The following is a 27580-nucleotide window of genomic DNA, read 5'->3' on the forward strand; positions in this document are numbered from 1 at the left end:
AAAAACATTTTCTATTATGTACATTTTCTTGTGGCAAATAAATTCTCATGACTTTCAATAAAGTAATTGGTCATACACTGTCTTTCAATCCCTGCCTCAAAATATTGTAAATTTTGCTTCCCCACCCTGTATGGGTGATGAAATGCACATCAGTTAAAAATGAGTGCATCTCTGCTTTTCTAAGAGCCACTGTTTTAAGTTTTAAAAGTGTTGTATGTCAGACTCTCTTATCATTAGACTTTGACAGACCCCCCCCCCCAATACATCCAGCCTCCCTTAGTACCAGCAGGTGAATACTGGGGGGGCTTTCCTTACCTGCATTGGGTCAAACCCGCAGCAGCAGCAGCAGCAGCAGCGTCTCAGATCCCGCCTCTGAGCCTCCAGCTGAAACCCAACACCTGTGACATCATCCACGTAGACGCACTGAGTGGCTGAGTGTCCGGCTCTGCTCACAGCGCTAGTGGGGGCTTCTCACTCCCACTCCACTCTCAGGAGCTCACTCAGCAGCACTGACCCACTCTAGACCAGCAGAGGTTCAGATCAGGAGCCCAGACCAGACCTACCTGTGGCTGACCTCGTCCTCCCCCTTAGGCTGCACACTCTGCCTGCTTTAAGGGGGGGAATTACTTTATGAGGCTTTGTAGTGGGAATACTTCTGACACTTTCTGAGGAGCTGAACTCAACTCTACTTAGGAAACTTTACTTTTCTCCATGGATCGTGACTCAGGTAAGCGCTCAGTGGCTTATGTGTTTTTTTATGCTGAATGTAGCCACCTGTTTGCGTGCCTCCCAAGACTGTTTTTGCATTATGACTTGACTGTTATGACTGAAAGCACCTCGCAAATCTCAGAAAATCACCTTATCGCAATCTTTCATCAAAGGATTCCAGATTTTGCACTTAACTACAAAAGACCCTGATGAGTTGTTCACACATGCTCTCTCACACGCAAGCAGAGAAAACAGAGGAAAGAATGAACAAACAAGAGTCGACTGAAGACGTTGCCTGCAGGAGTGAAACTTTAGGTGATTCAGTACAGAAAAAAAAAAAAAAAAAAAGCTGTCTGGGTTTGTTTGATGCCTTTTGTTTTACTGCAGCTTCTTCCTAAGAGTTGAACGAAACCGTCCTTTTCATTAACAAAAGCCTGTGGTGAGAGTTTTAATATTTATTTTTATCCGTGAAGCAGTTTTCTAAACAATGTTCAAGTGTTGAGGCGACATCAGTTACTACTTAAGATGCACCTTCTACGGAGCCTGGGAGCACAAAACAAGATGCAAAAATAGTGAAGATCTATGGGGAAGTTAAATAAGTCATATTAACAACTGCATCACACAAAATAAGATCTGCAAATATCTGAGGCGTTCAGCTCCGATTAAGCAAGTCTTTAGTTTAAATGAGATTAAAAATACATACATTTAACTTATTCATTAACCGCTGACTATTATACTCATATACGTGTCATGTTTTCATGTTGTTGTTATGCGTTAAAACCAGATTTTCATTATTCAAAGAAGCAGCAAATCCTACTGTTTCTAGCTTGAAGCATCAACCAGACTCATCGCTTGATAAATGATTCATCGCCAGTCAGTGCGAATCAGTACTCGATCTGGTGTTTGATTCATCCCGTAAGTGATTTCAGTTTTTACCTCTTTTACAGTGTATTTATCAGCCATTTTCACCTCTGATCAGATGTTCAAATGTGCTGTAACGTGGATTTTACTGAGGTATGAGGAAAAAAAAACTTATCACTTACTGGGTGATTTTGGTTTCCCAACATTCAGGTCTAACACAGACTCACAGAAATTACCCTCAAGCATCACTAAATTGCCTCTCCTGTTCTGTTTCAGAAATGGGCAGGTTCTATCAATTTGTGTTGCACATTATCAAACAATGGCAAATTGTTTTATGAAAAAAAAAAACAGCAAAAGTGCCCTTGAAAAGCTTGATATTTTAGAGTTGAAATGGTGATAAATGTTGCATAGTGTGGAAAAAATTTCCTTTTGTAGCTGGTGGACCGAGGGGGGGGTGTTAGTAGATTGTTGTTAAAGTGGAAAAACGCTGGTATTTGACACAACAGCCCTGAGAAAGGATTACAACTGTACTTTTTCCACCTATCATTTGCATCATCCCACAATTATTTTTGATGCCTTCATTTTCTGTTTTATTGTCAAAGTTGAAGCGGATCCTTCTGATAACACCTTAAATGTCAGTAATGTGTAGGGGATCCACGGTTTCTAGATGTGGTAGTTTTAATGCTGTTGTGTATTTTTGTGCATGCTGTACTGCATTTGTCCAGCAGTCACCGCCAAAGCATTCTGGGCATAGCAACGTGATTGTAAGGCTGTTGTTTTCCAAAATGACTAATATCTCCCAAAATATTGGTCCTATCAACTTGTCGTTTTTGCTACTGTCTTTCTTGATGAAAAATACATAAGTATGCCAAACTGCAGCAGTCAGCTCTTTCTGGATTTTTTGTGAATCCTGAGACACACACATACACACACACACACACAGAGGCCACTTGGCTTTTATAATATAAAATTAGAGCTGCGACTGATTAATCGATTAGGTGCTAGAAGCGAATGCTAAAATTCTCGATTTGATTAATCGACTCGAATTGATTGAAGGGAAATATTCTATTGCAGTTTTCCTGAATTGAAGTTTCTTTGTGCGTCACAATAAGCGTCCGTGTAAAACACAAAATGGGAACCAATGTTTAACAGCAGAGAAATGAAGGAAACAAAGCGTTGATTCAGGAGAATTGTGGTTGAATGACTTTTTTGGATCACTTTGAGTCGATTAATCGGTTGCAGCTCTATATAAAATTGTTTAATTCAGGCACATATATCATTCCAATCATTGTTTAACACATAACCAATCACTGAATCACTGACAGATTTTATGACACACAAATAAGACTTTTACATTTTTTACTGAAACCTGGAAAACCAAATGCATGTTAGAAACACTCTTGACAGTGAAGCTTAAAACACATTAATGTACAGACATATATATACATTTGAATATGAATGAATTCTTTGTCAAATACTATCACAGTCAAGATTTTGCATTGTTTTTCATGTATTTTAGGGTTTCTGAGCTGTAACTTTGTAGTGTGGAGTGTCTTCAAGTAGGTTATTGCAGTGGCCGATAGTTTACATTATAGCTCTGTTGGCTTAGCTCTGATTCTAAACTGACAACAGCCACAGTAAAATGACACATCACCTCCATTTTCTGTCTGAACCGTGGATCAACAAACGGTGAACTTAGGTGAGTTTGACTCTGAGGATTATCAAGGTATAAAGTTATTATCTTCGCTGTGTGGGAGAAATGCTGCCATTTCAGCATCAAACTCCATTCTTTTCATTTAGATCTGTGTCCAATGGTGAAAACAATAACAGTGTTTGTAGCTTTTATTAATTTGTCACTTTCTTTGAATCTAAAAGTTGTTTCATAGGGGTTCCCATCTCATCTTGTCATTTTCTGGCTAAATCGATTATATTCCATCATTGTTTTAACATGTAACCAAGTACTGAATTAGTGACAGATTGCATGACACAAAAATAAGCCTTTCGCCTTTTTTTTTTTTTAAATTGAACTTAGTAACATATAAAGCAGTGACAAACTTCAATCTATGACCCCTATCATAATGAAAATATTGATTGAATTACCATTTCTTAAAGCTGAAGGGTAATTCAATGAGTTATTCAGGTTTTTTTTTACAATGTACAGTCATGGAAAAAATTATTAGACCACCCTTGTTTTCTTCAGTTTCAGAGCTGATATCTAACCATTTTCTATGGTTTTCTTGATAATAACCAAAATCACTTCAGTTCTTACATCAATACCTATGGCATTGTACTGACAAAAACAGTGTTTTAGTCACATGATACACACAGGAGTTAGTACTTGATTGCATAACCATTGTTTTTGATGACTATTGATGGTCTCATAATTTTTTCCGTGACTGTATTTATATCTTTTCTGCTTCTCATGTGATGCACACATGTCATGCAAAAATGAGTCACTCTTTTCTTAGAAACTGTGAAGGATTGTACAAGTATATGTTTTTCTCTTTAATTTTTCAATTACATAGTGATTGCTATTTCCAGAGATTCTAGTGTCCAACCGTCAGAAAATTGCCACTTAAGGCAAGTTAATTTGTAGTTCGCAGCAATTCACACTGTTGTACGCAATGACAAAATAATCACAATGACAATGGAGAGCTTCCTCAGAAAAAATGCTGCCAAAATATTTTTTATATATATAGTTAAAAGAAATGTGTACTACATGACTGTAAAGACAATATGAAGTCAACTCACACACATATATATATATATATATATATATATTTTTTTTTTTTTTTTGTGTGTGTGTGTGTGTGTTTTTTTCCGAGCCAATAGAAATAATAATAATAATAATAATAATAATAATAATAATAATGATTATTATTATTATTATTATTATTATTATTATCAGGAAAAGAAACACGGAAACCTTGTCTAATGCATAACTTTGTTGAATTCCTCTTAAGCCGACAGTGAAATTATAATAATTAAAAAAAAAACAAAAACATAGTTGAGTAATACTTCAACTTCACTATATATATTATATGTATGTATTCGGTTTTCACATTGAACCGTTATTAATTAAGGATAGATATGATTATGTACAAGTAAATAAATCAGTGTTGTTTGTTCTTTTCATAGGTTTTTTGAGTTAAGACAATGAGACATTAGAGCCAAAGTAACACATATTGATCTTGTTTATTTCATCATAATCATTTATATTAATACATTTTGTTTGTCAAAATAAATAAATGCAAACTTTATAATACACAGTTGTAAAAATGTCACCTAATTAGCTCAAATATACATTAAGTGTAATCCCTGCTTAGGCCCATTTATTGCCTCTTGCAGCTATATTTACACAGTACAATAGTAGTAAATGCACCTATACAAGGAAACAAATATTAAAAGCAGGCAAAAAATAAATAACTCAATGCTAAAAATATTCTTTATATACAGTAATCCTTACATTTAAGTGGTTTAGTCTGTAACAAAGGATCATTTCATATTATGACAGATTTTTATTTTTTTTTCCGTAACGAAGAAGCATTTATTGTGAATACTTTACTTAAGTACAAGCTCTTGAAAATCTCCTCAGACTAAATGAATACATGCTCTTATTCTGCACAGAACAGTGTGTTTGGTGTCGCTGCTTCCGTTTACCTGCTGCTGAGAATGTGTGAGACTGAAGTAGGCCGACAGTGAAGAAGGTCGTTTTCAGCGGACTGATGCGTTCTGCTGAGAATTCACACTGAACAAGTCGTCGTCTAAAGTTATTCAGCCGAGAGCGCAGCGGTCTTTGGGGAGTGCTTACATTTCAGGCAGCCGGGTTTATGTCTTTCAGCCGGACCATTATCACCAGCTAATCCCACAGTCTTTTGCACCAGACACGCTATTAGTTTAGTAAGTCACTAGAAACACTACAAAACATTGTACCCTCTAAGGACTTTATACACTTTACATTCCTATTGTTGATGTTATGTAACCCTCTGAGTTTTAGTGTTTGAATGCATTGTTTAACTCTTTATAGGGCGCTCATAGAAATGCTCTGAAATTCAAAATTTCAACCTTAATTTGTTATTGCAGGACATAACAAGACTTCATTACTTTTGTGAAATTTTTCAAAAGTTGTTTATTGTCTTAAACAAAAAATCAAGGTCAGTGAAGTTACTCAGGGTTCCTACAGGTTTCTACTAGTTAAATTTAAGGCTTTTTAAGACCTATTTAAGACTACTTAGAACAGAATTTAATGCCTATTTCATGGCCACACTGGCAAAAACTTGTGACTCAGAGAATTTAGAAAAAAGTATTTATTTACTCCAACACCTTGATTCCCACCGTTCCGAGTCATTTCTCACCGGGAGCTGCAAAGTTAGCGATAATCGGTTCCTAATTTCAGTATAAATGACTAAGGTAGTATTGAGTTGACTTTGCAACTTGGACATTTCCCAGACACATTTAAACACAATACAACCAACAAGTTTATGGCAACATAACTTAAGACCTACCATATCTTTTTTATTACATTTTAAAGACTTTTTTAATGTATTAAATGCAGACTTGTAACTTCACGACTTTTTAAGACCTCGCGGAAACCCTGGGGATCATATTTGGTTCCTTGCCCATAAGTGGCAATAAATAAATAAATAAATATCCAAGAAGTATATAGAAAAAAATCCAAGAAAAACTCATGTAATGTAAAAGGAACATGTATTTTAGAACATTATAACAACGTTTTTCAGACATTAGAGCAAAGTGCTGATCCAGACCCCTGTCCACATCCACATTATCCCTTTGAACATCATTCCTTACATTAGTACCATTACTTCATGGTACCTAACAAAGCAGGTACACTCATGCAGAGGTGGACCTTACAGACCCTGTAGACCACATTGGACCTGAGATTATTGACTCACTGTCCTCACTGTAACTGATGCTGTCACTGTCTTGTATTGTGTGCAGAAATGACCAAAAATAGTCACTTGCCCGATAAAGGCTTAAACCTAAGGTATTCGGTGCATTAATTATTTACTATTATCCTAAAGCTATCCTCCTGAATGTTTTATTTGCTATCCGGTCAGGGCATATTCATGACAGGTTGTAAATAAGATATTCTGCCCAACTGTGTAAAATATCAAGTACCATGTGCGTTGTTGGACTAATGTGGCTAAATGTTTCTCAGCAAATTCTATTCCCAGCTCAGCAGAGGGTAAACAGAACATAAACATAGATGGTAAGGATAAATAAAGACAATAAAGCTTCATAGCAAAGCACTGACTTTAACATGTGGTGCAGCTCTGCAGAAAGAAAAGAATGAAGTAAAGTTCAAAATTATTCAAATCAGAACACAGATATGTGCAGTTATGAGTCTGAGATCAGCCAGAGGCCTGGAAAACCAAAAGTGTGTTAGAAACTGTTTAAAATAGTTGCACTCTTGGCAGTGAAACTTTAAAACTCATTAATATTAAGTTATATATATATTTGAATATGAACTCTGTGGATCTCTCCATTGCCAAGTATCATTACAGTCAAGATTTTGCATTGTTTTTTTTTTTTTTTTTTTTTTTGTTTTGTTTTTGTTTTTTTCACATTCTGGGGTCTCTGAGCTTCGACTTGTCCTGTAAATTATTGTATGTGGTAAGTGTGTGTTATATTTCATGCTGCCTTCTTGGCCAGGACTCCCTTGGAAAAGAGGTTCTTAATCATAATGGGATCTTTTTTCCTGGTTAAATAAAGGTTGAATAAAATTAAAAAAAAAAAAATTAAAAATGGTAGATTAGGACTGAGGACTAATCTTCACATAGGTTACTGCATAAGGTGATAGTTTATATTATAGCTGTGTTAACTCAACTCTGTTTTTAGACAGAAAATAGCCACAGTAAAACTACAAACCACATCTGTGTTCTGTACAGTTTGTGTTGTCAGTAGCAAAACTGAACATCTGTTTGAAATCGTCAACACTAGGTCAGAACTGTGGATGAACAAACAGTGAACTTAGCAAAGATCATAACGTCACATAATATAACTTTAGACATTCATAAGTCTCATAATCGAACTCCATTCTGTTCATTTAGGGCTCAGTCCAGTCCAGTGCTTGTAGCTTTTATCACTTTGTCACTTTATATAACTCTAATGGTTGTTTCTTAATGGTTCTCATGTCATCACGTCACTTTCTGACTCTTTGGTCAAAGGCCCAGTGGCGTTAGTTTTAGACCAGCAGAGTGACTCACTACTCCCTCTAGTGGTTACATAAATTCACTGGACCGTACATGTAAATATATTCATTCATATCTACAATCTAATACATCTGCACCTTTGCTGTATTGTCAAAGCTCTAATAATACTTCAAAAGACAGGTGTCAAACATGTGGCCTGGGGGCCAAATCCAGCCCGCCAAAGGGTCCAATCCGGCCCTTGGGATGAATTTATGAAATGCAAAAATTACACTATGATATTAACAATCCTTTTAGTTCCGGTTCCACATTCAGACCAATTCAATCTCCAGTGGGTCAGACCAGTAAAATGCTATCATAATAACATAGAAATAATGACAGCTCCACATTTTTCTCTTTGTAAATGTAAATATTTTCATGTATTTACACTAAAACAAAGATTAATTTCACAAAAAATGTGAATAACCTGAACAAATATGAACAACCTGAAATGTCTTAAGAGAAGTAAGTACAATTTTAATAATATTCTGTTTGTTATTAAATGTTTTGTGTATTGGTAGATCCACTGTGATCTGTAAGTTATAATGTACATGTGTAAATGATAAACTGAAGCAGAATATTGTTAAAATTACACTTATTTTTTTTTTTTGTTTGTTCATGTTATTCACATGTTTTGAAAGGACAGTTTGTAGATGTAAATCTTTTCATAATGTAAATTTACTTTTTTTTGCTTTAAAACATAAAGAAAATTTTGGAGTTGACATATAATAACATAATAATATATACATTTTACTGGTTCGGCCCACTTCAGATCAAATTTAGTTGAACCAAAATGAGTTTGACACCCCTGCTTTAAAGTCATTTGAAAGTAGAAATACTGCATATATGTCTTTTAAGAGCTATGTAATGAGGTCACTTTAATAATCTTATGCAGTAGTGCCACTAACACACTAGGTGTTGGGAAAGAAAGAACATGAAAAAGAATATGTGATAACAAAAAAATGAATAATGCTTGAAAGTAAATGAAACTCTTTTATCATGATAATCATCCTTTTATCACCTATCTGGGGTATACACAAATATAGCATTTTATTCTTGCGACTGTGTTGTCTTATGCTATTTGTTTTCTTTACACATTTCTAACTTCCTGTAAGAAAAATACGATGCCATATCGGCCTACTGATGATCCCACATTCCGACATGGACTTTGATCACTACTGCGATAATAATCAGTCGAATTACAAGTTTCATCTATTTTCTGCAAGGCTGACCCAGACACCCATATCCTTCTATACCAGACAGCACCACTGATATAACTCTATTTTGACATTTTGGTGTTGCTGAAAAAGCAGATCTATCAATCCAAGTGAACACATCCTCAGGAACAGTGTTTTTAAGGAGCAGGGACACCATGTGGATCAGCAGACGTGACCGTTCCTGTAGCTTCCCCCTCCTGTTGAGCAGCCGTTCATGTGTTGTGTCGGCTGCTGGATGGGGTCATCACCTCATCACTGTTTTCTGTACCTAACATGTTGCTTTTCACCCCTGCATCGAGAGCCGTCCATGGGTACATCCCCTCCTCCTCCTGCTCCACCTCGTATCGCGGTCCTCCTCTGGAATCCGACAGAGGGCTTTGCACACCACAGGTTAATTGCCTCTGAGATTCCTGTGCTAATGGAGCTAATCCTGCCTTTGTGTAGTTTGCACTGCAGATTGGAGCTTGTTTGCCAGGTTATTGTGCGGCATCGCATGTATTAATTGATTAGCGCCGAGGCTTTGTGCCCTCTTATCTTTCTGATGAATACTTCACAAGCAGCTCAGTGATGTGTTGTGTTTTCACTGATAGACAAAGGCTGAAACACAGCGGAAAGTGGCTACGTATTCTGACACACACACACATTATAAAGTCTGCAGTCTATGTGGAACCTTTTAGCACAGTTGGGTAGATCAAACTGAAGTTGCCATTAACACTGTTAATGGGTTTGCCTTTTAAAGAGAGCATTTCAATGCATTCCCCTCTCTTTGATGAAGGAATGAAAGTCCCTTCCCTCTACCACCAGTTCCAAAAGCAAAGTTCAAAATGGAATTTATTACCATTTTATTTAATAGCCTAATTTATTTAGGATGTCATCCATATCTGGGCTCTTTGTGGAACTTAATCCTCTGCTTTTTTTGCAGTATTTTTATATTCTTTCTCTTTCTTTTCAAAACTTATCAAAATTCTTTGCATGCTATTGGGAATTTAGAGCTTAGGTGTTAGCATTAGCAAACCGTCCATAGTGTTTCATCAATAAGAGAGTGTGTGCTTTGAGGTGACTTTTATTATATCAGCCTGAAGCAAGTCTTTTTTCTTTTCTTACTGTGAATCAGTCAGTTACATGCCGGCCTTCTTCAGAGGCCAGTTAGGCTCCCTGCAGCATCTTCTGGGGGTCTAGGAACTCATCAAGGAGCCTCTCAGATTGAGGAGCTACCAAGGAAATCCTCAAAGGGATTGTTCAGGATTTTGTAAATCTTGTGTCATTTATAATAAACCAGAGTCTTACAGACAGTCATTGCACACTTGTACCTTTAGTGGTGGTAAACTCTGAAAAGATTTTTTTTTTTTTTTTTTGTATACTTTAGAAAGTCATACTACAGCACAGATAAGATTTCTGTTCAGACTTTAATTACAACAGTACTTACTACACTGTAAAAAAAAAAAAAAAAAATCTGTAATTTAACAGAATTTTCACTGTTTATTTTACAGATTTTTCCTGTATTTTTAGATACAGGAAAATATCAAGGAAATTACAAAAATAGACTGTGATTTTACATGTCAAATGGAAAATAACATGAAAAAACTGTAATTGTGAATAACCATAAAATTAAAATTTTTTAAAAGATTTTTTTTTCACAGAAAAATACAGTTAAAATACATTTGCAAATGTATTATAATTTCACAAATATTTCTTTTCTATTTATGAGATTAAACTGTTAATTTAAAGTTTAATACTGTAAAATAAATAAATAAATAAATAAATAAAATGAGATAAAATTACTGCCAATTAACCTTTAAAGAAGTATTTGTTCTGTAAGTTTAACAAGACTTGTTTGTTAATTGACAAATATCTTGTGTAATTATGGGAAGTTTCACAACAAAAATGTTGAATAAATGTATTTTTGTGAATGTATAACATGTATAAGCACTGATAAAATGTCCAAATACAGTTTTTATCAGTGGATTGTACAACTTAGTCTCATTGAAAATTATTTAGATATTTATTTATAGGTAATTTGATTGTTTTAATACATGAAAATATTCTTTTTAAACATTAAAAAGTCAAAAAAAAAAAAGAAGCAAAATCTCATGTAAAGTTAGGGCAAAAAACTGTATTTTAATTTTGGAAAATTACCGTATTTTTATGAGATGGTTATTTTCTGTTATTTTACAGTATTTTTTCAACACCCCTGCTGCTGGAATAATACAGTTTTTTGTTTTTTTTTACTCTTTTTTTTTTCTTTTTTAAACAGTGTATAATAAATTGCACAGAAAAATGAATTACTTCCTTGTGAAGGTTTGATGTACCAGTGACTTGGCTATTGGCAGTTAGGACTTTTTGGTAGAAAGGAATGAACATGAAGCGAAAGCTCTGTTGATAACGTTGCTTCTGTATTTGTAAACCATTTTAAGACTTCTCTGTTACCACCAAGGTCAGTTCTGTCAAAAATAAATGGTAAATTGTTTGTAGAAGTCTACATGTTGAACTCTCCATGAAGTGGATCATCAGTGTGGTGTTGAGGACATGTAAAATTTTAGGACATTTTCCCACTGAATTATGCTCAGTTGAGAATTTTGCATCAGATTCTGCAATTTCCATCCAATCACTAAACTTTTATTTCATTAGTGTAGTCACTGGTGAACATCATCACTTTCATATTCACAATCACAGACATGAAAAGTAACTCTTTATAATGACTTTCTTAAACCTTCATAACCCTTTTTTCTGTATTCAGAGTAGTGCCTTCCATCCATGTTTCTATATTTATCAGCACATTTTTTGTGAAGTTGAAATGAATTAGGTTTTGATCAAATGACTTGGACTGAATAAACCAGGCTGAGTGGTGTTGTCAAAAGGTGGTGGTAAAGGTCCCTATCTTCCACCATGTTTGTTTAGTGGGTGGGATATCGTCCATCCACATTAATATGTTCCTGTCAGACATCTTTTCTTCCCACAGTCAGCTGCTTTTTTTCTTTCAAGAAGTAGAAACAAGTCTTTCTTTTGCCAGAACACACTTGGAAGCATTCTCATCTTCCATCAACACCTTTTTGATAAAGGCTAAAATTCAAGTAAGTGTATGCACTTTAAGCAAAATTGAAGTAATATAGTAAACCAAAACACAGCTACATGCATAATTGTAATGAACACCACATCCTACAGCTTTTTAACCCAAAGCTTGTCTCATCTATAGTTTTTTCAGAAACTACTATCTATTGTCATTCACAATAACCTAAGGCTTTGCAGAATGGTTCATTATAAACATTCTCATCTGACATGAGCTTTGGCATACTTTCCATTCTAAACACTGGTGAGACTGGCCACTAAGAGGCTGACTGATTAGACAAAGCTCTTTAGAAAAGCCTTCCGCCATCACATTGTTGAAGCGGCGACGGTGCAGTCCGTGGACCTCCGGAGCTGCTTCATAACGTCAATTGTGTGTCGGGTCCCTAGCAGGGGATGAGTCCCGACACGCCCGGTGAATGCAGCGGTGGGGGTCCACCTGACTGGCTGTTTTGACAAGAGTTATGGACTAAGACAACCACTCTTTGCCTTCATTTCACTAAGTCAGGCTGGATGTCACAGTAAAGTGGAACGCAGCAGAGGGCTGGAATTCTTTGAATATGTGTCATCATTCATAGACGAAGGGGCATATTTATCATCAGACAGAGCTGAGGGGCTGGCTGTCTGTCTGCAGGTACATTAGTATGCTGATGGCTGGTGCACAGGGAAATGATGAGTGACTCAGGGATATTGCTGAGTATGGGCGGATCTGTGTCTGCAGGTATTGAATTGGAATTCTGTAAACCTGGATTTGTATCTGTCAATATGAAGCGTTGGGATTTAACACAATATAAATCAATTTGAAATGCAAATTGTTTTCCATTTAGAAAAACTGCCTCTGAATAAGCTTCATCAAATAAACTCTAGAGATGGAGCGATTGTGTACATAGTCACTTTACAGTTGATCAAAAGCCACCCATGTCAACTGCATTTACAGTGGGTACGGAAAGTATTCAGACCCCCTTAAAATTTTTCACTCTGTTATATTGCAACCATTTGCTAAAATCATTCAAGTTAATTTTTTTCCTCATTAATGTACACACAGCACCCCATTTTGACAAAAAAAAAAAAAAATATATATATATACAAGGTGGGGAAGCAAAATTTACAATGAACATTTAGTTGTTTTTTCTCAGCAGGCACTACGTCAATTGTTTTGAAACCAAACATATATTGATGTCATAATCATACCTAACACTATTATCCATACCTTTTCAGAAACTTTTGCCCATATGAGTAATCAGGAAAGCAAACGTCAAAGAGTGTGTGATTTGCTGAATGCACTCGTCACACCAAAGGAGATTTCAAAAATAGTTGGAGTGTCCATAAAGACTGTTTATAATGTAAAGAAGAGAATGACTATGAGCAAAATTATTACGAGAAAGTCTGGAAGATACTATTAAAGAAGAATGGGAGAAGTTGTCACCCGAATATTTGAGGAACACTTGTGCAAGTTTCAGGAAGCGTGTGAAGGCAGTTACTGAGAAAGAAGGAGGACACATAGAATAAAAACATTTTCTATTATGTAAATTTTCTTGTGGCAAATAAATTCTCATGACTTTCAATAAACTAATTGGTCATACACTGTCTTTCAATCCCTGCCTCAAAATGTTGTAAATTTTGCTTCCCCACCCTGTATATATAGAATTGTAGACATTTTTGCAGATTTATTAAAAAAGAAAAACCGAAAAATACCATGGCCATAACTATTCAGACCCTTTGCTGTGACTAGGGATGTAACGATATGAAAATTTCATATCACGGTTATTGTGACCAAAATTATCACGGTTATCATTATTATCGCAGTATTATTGAAATTGTGGTTAAAATGTTCAAAAAGTACTTATGTACACACTGAAATAATTTAACCAAGTTGTATTTTGAAAAAAACAACAACAAAAAAACAAATAAAATAATTGGCACAATGTACCTTCTGTTGGCAGAAACATTCAAATATTAACCCTTTGTGGTCTGAGCCTATTTTGTCCGTTTTTCAGTACTTTTGATTTTGCCTTTATATACTATATAAACAAATGTTTACTATACCCATGTTTGGGATCTGTTTTTTCAGCACAACTTCATTTATATCATCTGTCTACTGTTTTTTTCACTTTAACCTACTATAAAAACACAAAAGGACAAAAAACACAAAAAAATATATAAAATCCGATTTGAAAAATGTATATAATTTATTGCATAAATAATACAAAGATGCTTAATGAACTTTTTCAAAGACTTTAAAAGTGAATATTGGTTCCAAATATTAGGTATATAAAGTTAAAACTATATTCAAATATTTGACATAAAAGCAGATCTTTATATAGGTGTTTTCTCTGGAAAAGTGCAGTAATCAAACACGGTTATCATGATAATTAGAATTTAAACGGTAATACTAACTGTCTACAATTTTACCACGGTTTATCGTTATACCGGTTGTCATTACATCCCTAGCTGTGACACTCGTATATTTAACTCAGGTGCTGTCCATTTCTTCTGATTATCTTTGAGATGGTTCTACACCTTCATTGGAGTCCAGCTGTGTTTAATTAAACTGATTGAGCTTCATTAGGAAAGGCACACACCTGTCTATATTAGACATTACAGCTCACAGTGCATGTCAGAGCAAATGAGAATCATGAGGTTGAAGGAACTGCCCAAAGAGTTCAGAGACAGAATTGTGGCAAGACACAGATCTGGCCAAGGTTACGAAAGAATTTCTGCTGCACTTAAGGTTCCTAAGAGCACCGTGGCCTCCATAATCCTTAAATGGAAGATGTTTGGGATGACCAGAACTCTTCTTAGAGCTGTCTGTCCGGCTAAACTGAGCAATCAAGGGAGAAGAGCCTTGGTGAGAGAGGTAAAGAAGAACCCAAAGATCACTGTGGCTGAGCTCCAGAGATGCAGTGGGAAGATGGGAGGAAATTGTAGAAAGTCAACCATCACTGCAGCCCTCCACCAATCAGGGCTTTGTGGCAGAGTGGCCCAACGGAAGCCTCTCCTCAGTGCAAGACAATAGTCGCTTTTCCATTGACCCTCAAATTGCGCAAATATTACTTGATCATAAAAATTTACCTAATGGAAAAAAACGACAATTTTGCTAAAAATCTAATTTTCCGATTAAAATTTTTTGTGCTGGCAAGAGGTGGTTTTTTGGGTGCAGCGCAAATGATATATCACGCAAAACTGCAATGGAAAGACGTTTTTTGCAACTTAGTCAGGTGAATTAAAAAAAAACGGATGTTGACAACAAGCGAAGAAGAAGAAACTACATGTCATGGTATATGCAGATACACCAGGAAACCCAATCATTTTTTAATTTAGTGTGAGGTAGAGGGGCAATATATAATAATAATGAATATATCTGTAAAGCAACACCATATTTATGTTCATCACCATGTTTATGGAATGACTTCTTGTGTCATCTCGCAATAATAGATAAACAAATCCTCGTATTTGTGATTTAATGGAAAAACCGACATTACGCACTTCTGTTTTTTTGACGTGTAGTAAATATCGGCAAAGTTTTGCACAGATGTCCAATGGAAAAGTAATTAATGAAAGCCTGCATTGAGGTTGCCAAAAAACACATGAAGGACTCCCAGGCTATGAGAAATAAGATTCTCTGGTCTGATGAGACCAAGATTGAACTTTTTGGCCTTAATTCTAAGCAGTATGTGTAGAGAAAACCAGGCACTGCTGATCACCTGCCTGATACAATCCCATCAGTGAAGCAACCTGACAGAACTGGAGAGGATCCCCAAATCCAGGTGTGAAAAACTTGTTGCATCATTCCCAAGAAGACTCATGGCTGGATTAGCTCAAAAGGGTGATTCTACTCAGTACTGAGTAAAGGGTCTGAAAATGTGTGACCGCGTGATATTTCAGTTTTTCTTCGTTTTTTTTTTTTTTTTTAAATAAATCTGCATCTACAATTCTGTTTTTTTGGTCAAAATGGGGTGCTGTGTGTACATTTGAGGGGGAAAAATGAACTTGAATGATTCTTGTAAATGGCCGCAATAGTGAAAAATGTAAGTCGGTCTGAATACTTTCCGTACCAACTGCTTATAAACAAGAATAGTAGGACCATAGTAGTAAAGTTGTAACTTGTGGTATAAGCTGCAAAATGTACTTTTTCCAGTTTCTTGTTGCCCAGTCCCAACTTTTTAGAGATGTATTGCTGCCATCAAAATGTGCTTTTTTTTTTTTTTTTTTTTTCTTAAAATGACCCATGATACACTAGATATGTTTTCTATATTTTGTTGTGAATAAGATATAAGATTATGGCAATTACAAATCATTGCATTCTGTTTTTATTTACATTTAACACAGTGTCCCTCATTTTGGACATAGCCAGTGGAAGGTGGACTCCCATTTTGAGGCCTTGGGTTTGTATTTTGGCTGTTGCCATTTAGGTTTTTCAGTGCCAGGAATGGAAAAATGTTGCAGTTGTAGAAGAATTACCCTGTAGCTTCAGTAAGTAGATCTTAGTTAACCTCCACACAACTCCCCAATCATTGGTAAGTTTCCATTTTTCTGCACATTTTGAAGGATTGCATTAGAAAATCTTGATAGAAAATGGCAAATTAGTTTTACGCCAGCTTTTTGGAGAAAGTGTGAATGTGCTTAAGGGGAAATGGAAATCCATTTTGTAATGTAGCAAAGATTTAACAGCTGTTTGATCCTGATATGGTCATGGATATTCTCATAAAGTATAAAAGCACGGCTGATAGTATAACAGTTAATGTGATGAGGAGACCAAATTATTCCTTCGTCTCATTCATTCATTCTTTTAATCTGCTTAATCCTGGGGTGTTGGAGCCTACATAGGGTAAAGGTACTGACTGGACACGTTGCCGGTTCATGACAGGATTTCCCTCGGACTTGAGCATGAAAAATACATCACAGCCGTTTTAAAAGGCAAACAGTAACAGAGTGCTCTACTTTTTCTGCTCTGTTTGTTACAGCTATGTGAAATGTAGCCTTCAGATTCTAATAACACTGCGCAGGCCCTGTTTATCTACAGCAAACTAGCAGATGGAGACATGCCTATTTCACATTTTCTATTCAGCTTGTATTAAGGTTCACAGAAACTGTTGAATGTAGCCCTGTCGATCTGACATCAGACATGGAGGGGACAGAGGTTCAAGGCAATTTACAGGAAGTTTTGATGGACTTACCGAGATCTATACTCAGTGCCAATGAAAAGGCAACACTTGAAAGTGTTTTATTGTTCCTGAGCTGCATCAATATGTTTAAATTTCACCTGTATAAGATAATCCCAGACAATTTCTTAACAACCTGAGACGGGTTGAGCTATTGTCACGCTTGAATGAACTTGTCTGCATTCATAAGACTTGTTTTTCTCATTGCTCAGCAATGAACTGCTCAACTTAAGGAACTGTGGTCAGTTAAGGAGTGGTCATGTTCTGTATATAAAGGCAAGCTGAAAAGCACGAAAATCATTTGCAATAACTCAGCAATGCCTAGACCACAGGTGTCAAACCTGCGGCCCGGGGGCCAAAACCAGCCCGCCAAAGGTTCCAATCTGGCCCACGAGATGAATTTAGGAAGTGCAAAATGCAAAAATTACCCTGGAGATATTAACAGTCAAGGGCATCAAACTCAAAAATAACAGCATAATAACCTAGAAATAATGACTCCTAATTTTCTTCTTAGTTTAATGTGAGAAAAATAATATATTATACCTCTTAATAATGACAACACCAATTTTTTTCTCTTAGATTTTTTGCCAATAACATTACATTCTGATATCCTTTAATAATAAAATGTCAATAACCTGAACAAATATGAACAACCTGGCATGTCTAAAGAAAAATAAGTGCAATTTTGACAATATTCTGCCTGTTTTGTGCCTTGGTAGATCTGATGTGTAATGCACATGTAGAGATCATAAGTTGAGGCAGAATATTGATAAAACTGCACTTGTTTTTCTTCAGAAATTTCATTTTTTTCCCCCAGTTGTTCACATCTTTTTTGTTTTGGATAGAAATAGTTTCATCATCTAATGTTATTTTTTTGCACTAAAAAATTTGGAGTTGTCATTATTTATAGGTTATTATGCTATTATTTGATTGGTCCGGCCCACTCGAGATCAAATTTGGCTGAATATGGCCCCTGAACCAAAGTGAGTTTGACACCCCTGGCCTAGACTGACACATGGCCAAAGATGCCATGCTACGGGGCTCCTGGAGGCCGGAATCTCTGCTCGGCAGGTGGCGCGCCGTTTTGGATGCAATGTGTCCACCATAGTCAGGATGCAACAGAGGCATGAAGAAACTGGCTCAACTGCAGACAGACCTCGCCCTGGACGAGCACGTGTGACCACACCACAGCAGGATCGCTACATTGATCTGCAGCACCTCCGGGACCGCTTTGTGACTTTTGGTTTTGGGGGTCCTTGAGTTTCTTTCTTTATCATTATTTTTTGTCAGCAAATTTGGATGTGATTTTTTTATTTTTACTGTATAGAAATGGCCTATGATTAATTCCAAAGAGTTTATGGAATAAAAATCCTCATCGATTTAAAAAAATATAAGAATGTTCAAGTGTTGCATTTTCATTGGCACTGAATATATATTGATGTCTCGATTGTTACCTGTTACATCTGTGGACTGTTTATTCTCATATTTCAGTTTTTTTTCCTCATTTACAAACTTTTATTCAGCTTCTCTTATCAGGCAAATGAACAAGCAGTAGTGATTTAATTGTAACACATAAATGCTACTTGCTAAGCAGCTAAACCGTTGTTCCTGTGCTTCTGTATTGAAAAAGTTACTGAACGTTATCGCCATCTGTTCTTTACAAATCTAATACCGGAGAATGTCAAGTGGATTTCTCAAAAAAAAACTGACTTAAGCTGCTTGAACCTGTGCCAATATCAGTTATATGAGAGGAAGGAGTCAGAGGAATGACTGCTGTGTTGAACACTTATATTTATATGACATCTGAAATGTACAGAGAAGAGTGGACCCTCTGCTCACCCACTTCACAGAGGTGCACCTTAACAACTGTAGTGGAAAAGCAACACCGCTGAATTGTATGGTAAAGTGCTAAGTCTTGTCTATGTTTTTCCAGCTTTATACAATTAAAATAAAATGAAAAATAGTGGTGCCGTGAGGTTTTTCTAACAATAATAGCCTCTTGAATACAATATTTTTACTTGATAGAGCTGCCTACAAGTGGATAGCACTTGTACCTCACAGCAAGAAGGTCCTGGGTTTGATTCCAACACCAGTCGATGGGGGTGGGACCTTTCTGTGTGGAGTTTGCATGTTCTCCCCATGTCTTTGTGGGTTCTCTCTTGGTACTCCGGCTTCCTCCCACCATCCAAAGACATGCACTGATAGGTTAACTGCGTAATCTAAATTGCCCATAGGTGTGAATGTGAGAGTGATTGTTTGTCTCTATATGTTCAGCCCTGTGATGAACTGGTGACATGTCCAGGGTGAACCCCACCTTCACCCATTAGTAGCTGGGATAGGCTCCAGTGACCCCCACGACCCTACTGAGGATAAAGTGGGTTTAGAAAATGATTAAATGATAGAACTGCCCACTGTCTCATTTAGATTAAAAAGATTAAGTAAGAAATTATTTGCTAATATTTTTGAGCCATAATTTGTCTGAAATGGAAACTAAAACTACAAGAAGCCGTCCTAATTTCACTGATTACAGACATCATCTACGCCAGTGTTTTTCGACCTTGGGGACACGACCACACGAGGGAATTCAAATGAGGTCGCCTGAAATTTCTAGTAATTGATAAAAATCTTTTAAAAATTACTAATAAAATAAATATACAGGGTGGGGAAGCAAAATTTACAATATTTTGAGGCAGGGATTGAAAGACAGTGTATGACCAATTAGTTTATTGAAAGTCATGAGAATTTATTTGCCACAAGAAAATTTGCATCATAGAAAATGTTTTTATTCTATGTGTCCTCCTTCTTTCTCAATAACTGCCTTCACACGCTTCCTGAAACTTGCGCAAGTGTTCCTCAAATATTCAGGTGACAACTTCTCCCATTCTTCTGTAATAGTATCTTCCAGACTTTCTCGTAATAGTTTTGCTCATAGTCATTCTCTTCTTTACATTATAAACAGTCTTTATGGACACTCCAACTATTTTTGAAATCTCCTTTGGTGTGACGAGTGCATTCAGCAAATCACACACTCTTTGACGTTTGCTTTCCTGATTACTCATATGGGCAAAAGTTTCTGAAAAGGTATGGATAATAGTGTTAGGTATGATTATGACATCAATATATGTTTGGTTTCAAAACAACTGACGTAGTGCCTGCTGAGAAAAAACAACTAAATGTTCATTGTAAATTTTGCTTCCCCACCCTGTATATTTTTTAATGATTCAAGATATACTTCATTATAATAAAAACACCACACACTTTTCCTAATAAAAAATCAAATTCAAATAAAATGCAGGATATAATATCTGAGAGGGCGTATCTTGATTGACCTGATCATGTGACCGCATGCATTCAACTGGCCCGGACACAATCGCAGTCAGAAAACTGGACCGAACAGAGAACGGAAAGATTTCTTTGCCTGCCTGGCCCCGCTAGGACATCTCCAAGAGAAAAATGTCTGCAGTCGCTAGATATTTGTGATGTTAAAATGGGGTCACGAGCCAAAAAATGTTGGGAACTACTGATCTATGTGTTTAGAGTGTGTATTTGGATTTTATTTTCTACTTTGTTCTGCACTAAAATGTGAAAAATTTGTCATCTACCCAAGATAACATTTTGTTTAGAAGCTCTCTCTCTCTCTTTTTTTCCCACAAGAATTAATACAAAAAGAATCAAAGACTCAGAATCATTCAATCGAAACATCAGATCAGACATAGTAAATGCTGGAGGACCTAAACCAGGATTAAGAGCCAAAAAAAAAAAAAAAAACCTTTTAAGAAATGGAGCTTAATCACAGTCTCTTCAAACAGAATAGGTTCACGTTGACCTCTTGGCTCTTTGTGGTAATCCCTCCATGTTTGCCATAAACCAACAAATGCTAACAAAACACTAAGCCCTATTAAACATTGATTTTTTTTTTTTTTTGCAATAGTATATGTAATAAAATAAATATTGACCTTAAGCTAAATGAATTAATGCAGTTAATGCAAGTACAATCCACTGGTGGAATTTCATCTCTTTATTTTATATCTCAGCTGTTGCTTCATTTTTGCGGCTCCATGTTTTGTGGTTGGTGGTCGGACCCTGCCCCACTTCCCCCACCCCCACTCATCCATCCTTCAATCCAAACCCCTTCCTCTATGACGTGTCTGCAGAGGTAGATTTAAGTCAATGACATGGAGGCGTGAGGAAATGTGTGTGTGTGCGTCCTGCTGTCCATTCAGCCTGGAGACACGGTGGATCAACGGCGCTCATATTTAACGGTGTTTATGGAGGCGGTCGGCGAGCAGCTGTCCTGTCAGGATATGTCACTTTAAAAGCTCCACTTTGTCTGCGGCCTTTGGCGTGGACAAACAATGCTTCTGTCTTTGTTGAGGTGTACATTACACCCAGTGGAATGCAAGAAAATGTTGGCATAAATATATTTAGCTGCCAAGGATCCTATCACTGACAGGTTACAGATTGACTAAACCAACAATAACAAATAGAAACAAAGACACTCCATATTTGTTTAACTTGCCGCAGCATTGGTTGTTTCACCGACTTGTAATTTGCTGTAATATATTGTATTGTTGGTGTCTAATTACACCATAATTATAGAAAATGGGGAGCTGTAATTAAAATGCCTACCACAAAATGTAATCAGTGGTTTTTCTGCCAGAGAAATATTTTAATTTTACCCCCTGTAACAGTAATACCAGCCTTTACTGGAGTTAGCACCAAGGCTTTCAATGTGTTTTATTGCATTTTGGTTTTATGAAATATAATGTGCGCTTCTTTAATACACGGCTTGTTTCAGCCTTCTCCAAGTGGCCAAAACTGCACTATGAATCAAATCACAGTCACAATTGCTTTAGCAGTTTGTGCAATTATATAATTAGAAAAGGCTGAAAATGAGGATTTAGGGTAATCTAATATCAGACATTGGGGGGGGGGGGGGTAAGAATCTATTGTGTTGTGACATTTCACATTTAGTGACAGTGGGCAAAGAGAGTTGCTGTGGAAAGTGTATAAAATGAAAGTCACAACATTTATTTTGTTGTTGAATTTTTGCAGTCACAGTATTGCCCAAAATAATCACAGATATGACTTTTTCTATAAGTCCTGCAGGTTTTAATCATCAGACAAATAAGCTCCGACAGCCTTCAATTTGTAATCTGCAATATTTTGATGAAATCAACGTGTACAACAGAGAAGGGCAACGTAAAGGTTATGTCACCATCAGACAGGCCTTTCAGATGACAATCTGAAGCCCCTAAACTCTGAACTAACTAAAACTAACTTCAGTTTTGCACATTACATTCACAATCTCTATTTGTCAGTACAGGGTGTGTCAAAAAAAAAAACTATACATTTTGAAAAATTACCCCCAGTTCCACATCTGATAATTTTTGGAATTTTCTTTTATGGATGTCGGTAGGGAGGGGATTGGTGGATATTTGTCCAAATTTACAGGTCCAGGTTTTCATGCATGAGTGACCAGGGGCAAATTGCGCAATCCAAGTGAAAACTGGTTTGTGCGAAGTAGCGTTTGGATTTAAACCCAATCAAAGGTCATGGGAGGGGACAATGGGCATCCATCTTGTTTTCCACAAAATTGCCAGGTTACAGCATTAACACTTTGGCCACCATGTCAATTTCATTTCTTTACCCATGGTAGCTGTTCCTGCCTTTCAAAGTTAATTCAACTTGTTTAGGCCTGAAAATGTCACTGAGGACTGGCCAAGTTAGGGTTAGGGACAAACTTCTCAAAACAAAGGAGCATAGAATTGTGTGTTAGGGTTAGGGTTAAGTATCCACAGACAGTGTGGGTTAACCCTAACCCTAACACACAATTCTATGCCCCTTTGTTTTGAGAAGTTTGTCCCTTGGGGCTTGCAGCTGAGCTGCCATAAAGTGTGTTAGTTGTGTTGTAAAAGAGAGTAAGAAAAACAGGACTCACGTTGAAGTTATACCCTATATCCAGTGGACCTTAGTATTCATTTACAATACCATAATACATGTGTGTGTAAACAATGAAATGTATACATTATTCAGTGAGTAACACTGTCTGTGGATACTTAGCATAGATTCATTGGTGGTTCTGGTACATGGCTTCACCCTGATGTTGAGAATTTGGGGATATCAACACTATATATAACTCCTTTAAATGGTGGATAGTGTTTCTGTTACATCTGGACACATACCCTCCACATTTTCACGGAGCAATAACAAAGGAAACTGCACTTAATGGTTAATTGGTTACATTTGGTCTGTAAATGAGTCCCTCTGTCCGTGATGGAAATACCAGCCCTCAGAGGCCACTCTCCACTGTAGTACCCACCATTCCCTCTGTGTTCCCATATGTTGTTGCAGTCCTTGCTTTGCAGTGTTTCGCAAAGTTCAGAACTGCAGAGGTTTAGGTCGACAGCACACTGGCCCTCGAGAAAATTGGGCTGCTGTGGCAGTAATTGGCTGAGAGATGGCTTTTAGACAGACATAAATTATTCACCCAAACCATCCTTTTCCATCCCAGAGACATGCAGGAAACTGTCTCATTTGGTACTGAGCTCTGTTTGTTCTCCAACTTTTATCTGTAGAACACGCTCTTAGTTGCACTTTACTGGTCTGCCTCATTCTGTGACATGGAATTGTCTGTTTATTTTCTCCATTTTTGTCAGTTTACTCTCTCAGTTTTTTGTTTGCAACCACTAACCAGCTCAAGTAAGTTTTTTCCAACTTGCTTTTGGTTGACAGAAAATATTTACTGATACCCTTTTTTTTTTTTGCAGACAAAAATAAGTTGAAAGGGTTCAGTCATAAAGAAAGTGTTCATAAACTATATAATATGAAATAAGGCATACATCCATCTGATTTGTCTTGACTTGATTTCAGTATTGATCAAAGCAAATTTTAATAACAGGACAAAATGCATCATAGTCATAAAAACATGTACATTCTCATTGAAAATTACATACATCACATGAATTCATTACTACATTTAAGGTTGACTATAATTTCTGGTATCTGCAGATGCATTTTACTCTCATTGCAAACTTGGCAAAAGATGAGAACGGCACCTGTAGCCATGGTAACCGTCGACGTGAAACTGTAAGGGCACATTTAAAAGGGTGAGAGTTCATGAAGAATTCAGTTCATGTAAACATAGCAATTAGTTGGTTCAAATTTAGTGGAAAAAACGACCAAATTCCAGCAAATTATATGTCTCTGAGGCTGTGCCCTTGGCTACAACTTTATACTAATGACTTTTAAGGGAAGATGAGCATAGCAGCCCATAAATATACCTAAGCATGTTAGCTTTGATGATGATGCACGCTTCACCATAATTTAACCTCAAATAGAATAAACTCCTCCACAAAAGAACAATGCTTTCTCATATACAGGGTGACACAAAAAAACGGGAACTTTTTAACAATCCAATAAAACCAAGAGTGATGGAAGAAAAATATTTTATTCATAGTAATTGAAACCTTAAAGCATGCCATTTAAGAAACAATGATGGAATTTTCATTTTTTAAAAATTACTTCCTGTAGATGGCGTCCTCCTGTACGAATGCATTCTTGAAATCTGCTGTTGAGATTCCTCATTGACCGCTGCAACATCTCAGCTTGGATACTGTGAATTTCATCCTGAATTCTCTGTTTTAACTCATCCAGAGTTCTTGGTCGAGTCGTGTACACTTTACTCTTGAGATAGCCCCACAAGAAAAAATCACAAACGGACAAATCTGGCGATCTAGGGGGCCAGGGAACGTTACCGAATCTTGAGATCACACGGTTACCGAACAATTCTCGCACAGCCGCCAATGGTTACGAAAATGGGGGTGTGTTTACTTGCTCAAGGTCACTGTCTCGCATTGCTGCCACTTGCTCATGTCTGCCAATACACACTTCAAAAATTCCCATTTTTTTGGGTCACCCTGTAATTTAAAAAAAAAAAGAAAATTCCATCATTGTTTCTTAAATGGCATGTTTTAAGGTTTCAATTACTATGAATAAAATATTTTTCTTCCATTACTCTTGGTTTTATTGGATTGTTAAAAAGTTCCCGTTTTTTTGTGTCACCCTGTATTACTGGAAAGAAAAAAAAAGCTCACTGGTCATTTGAGAGACATGCATGGTCCGATTTCAGTGGAAATGAACACTATGCCTTGTTATGACTACTATGCATCACTATATTTGACTTTTTGGCAGGGAGCATATGAGCAGCAGAGATGAATCTGGCTTTTTGGGCACATTAAGCACAATTGTGGTGCCCTTTGCACTATATTAACTCTAGGACAGATACACATTAATCAACAGCATCATTGATACATGATTATCTATGACTGACTTGTACATCTTGTTTTGCCGTTAATGTTAAATATAACTAGCACGCTGACCTGTGGGAATCCATAGGTTCTAGAAGCAGTAGAGTTGATAAAATGGGGAGCTGAGCTAAACTTACTGGTGTAATACCCAGATTAGGAAAAAATAGAATGGCCCTCATGTTGTTTTGTACTGAAATCAGAAGTAACAGATAAGAGTGGATTCATAGTTACCTTATATATTTATTTGAAAGGGCTTTACATCATTAGGCCTAATGGCCATCATTTTGTTTTGTGTTGACATTAACGTGGACCATAGACTTTGACACAGGACTGCACATGACGGTTTGTGAATTTTATTATTCCCGGTACCACATGAAAGCATCTTAAGACCTTTACACAGGACCAAGCAAGAAGGTTTTTTGTCAGTAAGTGCCATCCACAGTGACTTACAATAACTCTGGTCAGTGATCTGCTGAAAACTCCAATTTGCTCTTTCTGAACATATTACAATATAAAACCCTCTGTAAATAATATATACATAAACATGTATTCTAATAGACCGGATCCTTGTACACATCCACTCACTGTATAAAACCACTTTACACTCTGTACATATTACATCACAAATCCATTGTAAATCTCTTCCCATTGTTGTCCTTGTCTCCAGTCAAATGTTTGTCTATGTTAGACTATGGTCTGACCAGGGACCGGCGGAGCAGGACCGGACAACAGTAAAAACCAGACCGACCTTGTTAGTGTGTGATCACAGCCGGGCACGGTTCTCCTGTCATGTCCAGGTGTTTCTGTTGATCTGGATCCAGCCCCCCCCCCCCTTGTTTTATGGCTGTGAATGGACTCATCCACAGGCCACCTATAAACCCATTGTAATTGTAAAAACTAATAACTCCAAAAGTATTGGTTGTATCAATATGCAGTTTTGGCCTGTCTGATCCTTGACCCAAAATACATTAGTCCTCCAAAAGGCACATGCTAGATCTGTCCAGTTGATCAGTTATAAAGCTGATACACATACATGCACGCACACAGAGGCCACTTGGCTTTTATAATATAGATTGTGCTGGTGCATATTTTAGGTGTGCTTTATTTTAAATTCAGCATTATGATTAATATGATGGTCAGTGCTATTTGGATGCCCCCTCTGGCATGTCATGTCCTCATACACACTGTGTGATGTGTGTAATGGGAGCGACGGCCCTGACCTCTGGCCAATCATCCTTGTCAAGTGTGTGTAGGTGGAACTAAAAATGAACTTAATGTAGTGACATCAGTTGCATGGCCCTGAGAAATACTAAACTAGAAGGAATAAAATATTTACAAGATACATTTTAATTTTTGTCTTCAGTGAAATTCATTTGACAAGTCAATACACATGGAATAAATATAGTGCATAATAAAATAATATCATTGATTCAATAATTATATACTGTACATGCAAATAGTAATTGAAATTTGTAGTAGTAATACAATATTCCAGGAGGCATGAGGTTCATTAAATATTAATTCCAAAGATAGCAATGAATATTTCCATTATTAACATGCATATTTGAAAGGAATGTGTGTTGCTTTGTGTTGCATTTTCACAGGAACAACCTCCAGTGAATATGGAGGTGGCAAACTATAATTAATATGGGTGTTGGATATCAAACACATTGAATAATGCAGTGATCGAGATGATTGGTGATTGATGTGATCTAGACTTGATTTTACTGCATTAATGTATCAAAGCTCTCTGAAGGCTGCTTCTCATCTTTGTGCTGCGGCTGCCGGCTGACAGCCATCTCTCTTCCTGCCAGCTGTCTGGACCGTCACTAAATGAATAACCTGGCCGACAAATTGCCTGCGTAGTATCTCAGTCTCTGCAGAGTGATGAGGGGAACTAATCAGTGTCTGCATGGGGGCACGGTGGAGCCATGGAGGCAGCCATGACAGGAGATGGGTTGGGATTTGTCTGTAAAGTACAGAAGTAGAGCCGTCTCTGATTCTGCTTTTCAGTCTCATTTTGGATGAGATTCACAGATGCACTCATGAAC

The 27580-nt window shown here is 36.8% G+C and overlaps 1 protein-coding gene across 8 annotated transcripts in view; it reads left to right on the forward strand.

The window, feature by feature from the left end:
* The first annotated feature begins 495 nt into the window (after positions 1-495).
* The window catches only part of ptprfa (protein tyrosine phosphatase receptor type Fa), a 563163-nt gene continuing 536078 nt past the window's right edge, over positions 496-27580 (forward strand). For all 8 annotated transcript variants that reach the window (XM_030132451.1, XM_030132452.1, XM_030132453.1 and 5 more), the window contains exon 1: positions 496-727. The gene's annotated coding sequence lies outside the window, so the exon portion shown is untranslated. The remainder of the gene's footprint in view (positions 728-27580) is intronic.

This window comes from Sphaeramia orbicularis, chromosome 4 (genome assembly GCF_902148855.1).
Source record: "Sphaeramia orbicularis chromosome 4, fSphaOr1.1, whole genome shotgun sequence".
Lineage (NCBI taxonomy): Eukaryota > Metazoa > Chordata > Actinopteri > Kurtiformes > Apogonidae > Sphaeramia > Sphaeramia orbicularis.